The following is a 6,000-nucleotide window of genomic DNA, read 5'->3' as shown; positions in this document are numbered from 1 at the left end:
TACTCTTCAAATCTTAGAGGCCAAACCTTGTTGATTTTAACTACAATCATTATCAACGAACGTGATCTAAAAAAAGTATTAACGCCCTCAACATCAAAACTAATGGTATCTAAACACAAAAAAGTGTCGAATAACGAATTTCTGAACCAGAATGTTTATGTGAAGTATGTGAGGTGGGTGTTGGAAAATCCAAAATGTGACTGACGGGACACGGGCTCATATGGGGTTAGTGGTTCTGCTCTCTGATTGGTCAATCTGACTTTAAGGCTCAATAACTATAGATATGGGACAAAGAAAGGAGTGAGAAAAAGAAATTATGTTATAAATATAAAAATATATATAGTCTATAATATATAGACTATACAAACAATTGTATGGACAACAACCGGATTTTACTTTTCGTAGATATACTGTATAAGATTATCTTGATAGGAAGATGATTGTACGACTATGATAAGTTTCAACTGAAAGAGTGGAAGAGGTCGGCTCTTAGCGCAATATGATTTCACGACAAGATAATGTGTTAAATGGCAACGCTTATGTGCGTGTGAGCGAGTGAGTTAGTGAGAATGGTTTTCCGCCGCTGTTAGCAATAGTTCAGCAATGTCACGTCGGGAGACACCAGAAATGGGTTTTACGCATTCTACCCATATGGGAGATCGAACTCGGCCTTTTTCCTGAGGAGAAAGCTCCAACCACTCGGCTACCCTTCCGCCCACATCACTAATATCATCAAGCGCTTTACCGATGTACGAAACTGCAGACCATTATCTCGGCGAAACTATGCGCATTGTAAAGTAAAAGACACGTCTATAACAGAACTGTTCCGTTTCAATGACAAACTGTATACATTTTCTCTAGTTATATCTATATCGTCATATGAAGCCCGAGAAGGTGACATGTAGAAATATGTGAGCATAATTCTCTCGAAAGTCAACGAATAAGATTTACATACTTGGAATAAATTCAAGAAATATTCTCGACTGATTGATGGATCAGAAACATACAGATGTATAATATAAGTAACACCCAAAGTGACGACCTGAACCCCAAATTATCACAAAACAACGTCAAATAATATCAAGCATCCATTACCACGATGTCCCAAGTCATATGTATTGTACATGAACACACAGCCTACGGGGAAACGTGGCACAGATTAACTCCTGATATTAAACCTTGCTTCATTAATCTCAAGATCGAAACATCGAAAGCGACACAACAACAACAACAACAACAGCAGTAGCAGCAACAACAACCATAATAATAATAATAATGATAATGATAATAATGATAATAATAATAATAATGAAGATGATGATGATGATGATGATGATGATGATGATGATGATGATGATGATGATGATGATAAATAAAATAAAATAAATAACAACCACCACCACCACCACCAACAATAATAATAATTGTGCCAGGATAATCCAGACCATCTTTGCTGCTTTTTGCATTTTGTAATAATACCTGGTGTTCGCGAAAATAGAAGACATTTTAATTGTAAAAAATGTAACAGCAAACTCACCCTCATGTTGCCGTGTGTAGATGTAGCAAAACGGTAAATGTTTCAGCGACCCACGTTGGTCTCCCCCAGCCTCGACATTCATTATATATACTTTACCTGGACAGTTAAACTTTACTGCTATCTAACATAATTCTATTAACATAAGGAAACAGTACTGACACTTTCATAGTCCAACTGTAGTATTGACAACCGCATTATTTGTAAGGTAATATCAGCATGTCGTGATGGTCGGCGTCTTCAAGTCACCAGTCACTGATAATTACAGCGTGGGTGTCCTGGTCAGTCACGGACGATGCCTTATAACATAGGGCCCCTGGGGATCAATGGCGTGCCGCTGGGTGGGGATTGGAGCTTTTCGGGGGTAGTCTTCTTTCAAAGGTACACTGTCTCTGTGTTACGTAACAATGGAATAACAGGTAAATTGTCTCTCTAATGTTATGGCTTTGAATGGTCTATGATTATCTGTGACGTCGCTTAGATTTCCCGACAAAGGCGTTTTATTTTATTTTGATAAGCTGACCATGGCCAACATGATTCAGATTATATTTGGTGTTTAGTATATGTAATCGGTGTATAAGTAATTGAATATGTCATTGTTGCGTTGTTATTTCCTAATTCATCCACATCTATTCAACTACCAATTCATCCACATCTATTCAACTACCAATTAATGTGCTTGAATGACTATAGCAGTGACACTAGTGTACGTACCCGAGAATCTGCAATGTAGAGAATTGTGGGACGACCGAAATAATGTAAATGGCAATAAGCGTAGAATTTACAGGCAATTTAAGACGCAAAATGTTGTTGAATCGTATGTTTTAAATGTAAAATATGGGGACCACCGTTTTAGCTTTGTTCAGATGCGAATCTTTACCTCTTGCCATAGAAACTGAACGTTTTAACAAATAACCAACCCTTCTTCTTGATAGAATTTGCCCACAATGTTTATAGCAGTTAAATATGAGAATTATTGAAGAGGAATTACATTTCTTAATAACATGTCCTTTTTACCGAGAGCGGAAGGTCCGGGTTCGATCCCCGACCGCGTCATACCAAAAGACGTTAAAAGATGGTACTTGTTGTTACACTGCCAGGCGATCGGGATTAAGGGGCTTAAGCAAGGACTGGTCGGCTCGGAGTCAGTATACATGGGGTATTCATGTTAAACTGCGGCATAGTATCTCAGTGCTTTAGCACTATATAATCGGCATTAGTCAGGACAAGTACAAGCACACACACACACACACATACACACACACACACACACACACACATGCACGTTGCTACATAATCTGTGACGCGACGTTGAACCCCATTTCACCTCACCTCATTCGGTGAGGTGCTTTCGGTTTTAAAAGCGTGATTAACATTGGGTGTGTGCTTTCGAAACAAGGAAAGCATTACTAAACATGTGTACTACCGAACAACATTGTGGCGATATTAATATCGAACACACGGAACTCTCGAACTGAATTGGTCGTTTACTACGAAATACAAAATATATAGTTTGCTCTGTGTTTAAGCGAATCCGTTGTGTCGAATTTCTGTTGTCTCGATCTTATATTACTTCGATGTCTAAAATGTAAGAACAAAAAAAGCAGTTGTAATGAATTATAAGTCGAATTAAGCTCTGAAGGTTTTCACTATGTCACGTCAATATAAAGTCGTCTACATGTACATCGCCATTCAAATATATTTCATAGGCTCTCACAAAATATTACTGTTATCGTAAACCCTGATTTGAATATTCTTCCTTGTTCAACTGTAAGAACAAGTCAAGGACGGGAGTTTTACACAGATCGACTTCCAACCGATAGGGTTATACTTGTGTCTGGTCCCAACGTATATATCCACACAGCAGAGCTGTTCCTGAAAACATTTGTGTTTATGCCCAGAATAAACGAAGATACATGATACCATTGACAATGACTCCGAAAACCATCCTCCTTTGAACTACGTGTGGACCCGCTCACAATAGGTCACCGACATTAGGTGCCAAATACACTAGCGCCTGTCTTTAGAGGCTATTAAATGTTTTGTTTGTTGTCTAACGCCGCACTCAGCAGTGTTTCAACTGTATGAGAGCGGTCTGTAAATAACCGAGTCTGGGCCGGACAATCCAGTGATTGACATCACGAGTATCGATCTACGCAATTGGGGTACGATGACATGCATCAACCAAGTCAGCGAGCTTGATTAAACTAAAAATCAGTTTCTATAACTTCGATTATGATTTTAAGGTTTCGCAAATGGTTAGAAATAATTGACATATTCCATTTATCGAATTTGCGTCAGTGTAAATCGTACATTGATGAGGATGAAGATTCTGTCGTTTTGTTTTCGAACTTAAAACACTTAAATCTTGTGTTTACATATTCTATTATTTGTCACAAATGTACAGTTGGTTGTCAAGTATTCATGCTGAGATGATGTTGAAGCCACATGTCAATCATTGTACACATGAATTGAAGGAACTATTTGTTTTGACATTCAAGTGATATTAAATATTGTCCGAATATATATGTCGTCAGCTAACTCGCATAGAAGGACCCGTAAAAGGCGAGTATGCTTGTCATAAGAGGCGACTAACGGGATCGGATTGGCAGGCTCGCTAATGCATGTCATGATCACCGTATCCCAATTGCGTGGATCGATGCTCATGACATTAATCACTAGATTGTCTGGTCCAGAGTTATTATTTACAGACCGCCGTCATACAGATGGAATATTGCTGAGTGCGGCGTTGGACAATAAACAACGACAACAAGAACAAGCATAGTACGATTTGGGGACGTGTTATAGTGGACCTCGGCTACGGTGATACAGGAGAAATCGGTTCGAAATTAAATCTTAAATATTTCCAAATAAGTGTATAATTCGTTAAGTTTTTAAACATTATACTTATAATGTTGCGTTACATTTTGCTACCTACACCGATTTTCAGGATTCCATGGACCACCTCCGTGGTCTAGTGGTAGAGCGTCCGCCCAGAGAGCGGAAGGTCCGGGGTTCGATCCCCGGCCGCGTCATACCAAAATACGTTAAAAGATGGTACTTGTTGTTACCCTGTCTGGCGCTCGGCATTAAGGGGCTTAAACAAGGACTGGTCGGCTCGCAGTCAGGATACTGTGTCTGAGTGGGGTATTCATGTTAAACTGCGGCATGGTATCTCAGTGGGCTCGAACTATATTTCGGCATCAGTCCGGACTAGCACAAGCAGCCACACAAACACACACACGTGCATGCACGTCGCTATATAAGTACAATAATCTTTGACGCGACGTTAAACCCCATTTCACCTCCCCTCCCCTCAGGATTCATGCAGGATTCGGTGATTCTTATACACGAACCCAGGGTAACTCGTATATTCTCCTTAACATAAATCAACTCCGCGATACATATAGCTCTTATAATAGTTTTACTCTTTTTCCGATTGTCCTATCCTCGATTTTATATTACTTGAATGTGATAAAACAAACAATTCACATAAACTCATGAATATCGATGACGAATTTCAATCTAGACACCTATACGAATGTGTGACAAGTATCTAAGCAGTGGGGAACGTTCATTTTCGGTTGCAGGTGCACAACGTGGAAACTAAATTTTTCGAGATCTCAAATGAGGTTAAACAGTTGAAGCATTAGGCAATCTTCTTAAAACTTTTCCCTGCTAATGAGCCCATTAACCATTTCCTAATCTTTCCCATGTCAAGTGCCTCTGAACAGCTGTTCACTTTGGGAGTTAGCGCTATAAAAATCAATTATTTATGTTAATCTAAAATGGATCTAGTTGTAATTCAATTCTGTTGACTGTTTTTGTTTTGCAATAAGACCACGTGATTAGGCTTAAGTATTGATCAAAACGGCGTTAAACATGCAAAAAATTACTTTCCCCGTGGAACTCCTTGAAAATTTTCCAATTTAACCACATATTCGTTCTGTAAATGTCTTCTACAGAAGTGTTTGTTTGTTTCTCAATGTGAGTGAACTGACATGTTTATGTATAGCAAACCAAATTATTGATTAACTGGAATAGGTTAGACATTAACGCCTTTTGTACATATACTTGCTAAACATTCCCACAAGCTTCACATAATTGAACACGGTTGCTGAGAGATACATCTTTGTTATGTCCAGTGTGGAGACACTGTCACCATTATAAGAAGACAACATAAACTGAATGAATTAAGCTGAATTGTAACAGAGTAACCTCATTAACTCGAAGTGCTCGAGTTATTCTAATAATAGACCATACTGACCATCCTGCTGTAGTCAGTTGTCTATAAGGTTTAAGTCGAGCTATGCAGTTCGAGACAAAGAGACCGCAAAGGTTAGAGTATAGTGCCATTAAGAACTCTACCAGGGTAGAACGTTTTACGCGAGTTCGAGAATACGAAAGTTTAGTCAGTTTTTGGATTTTATGTCTAAATTTACCAAATCGAATACAATCATAACAGA

Source organism: Haliotis cracherodii, unplaced genomic scaffold, assembly GCF_022045235.1.
Source record: "Haliotis cracherodii isolate W230 unplaced genomic scaffold, xgHalCrac1.p SCAF_8, whole genome shotgun sequence".
Taxonomy (NCBI): domain Eukaryota; kingdom Metazoa; phylum Mollusca; class Gastropoda; order Lepetellida; family Haliotidae; genus Haliotis; species Haliotis cracherodii.
This window is presented reverse-complemented; position numbering follows the sequence as displayed.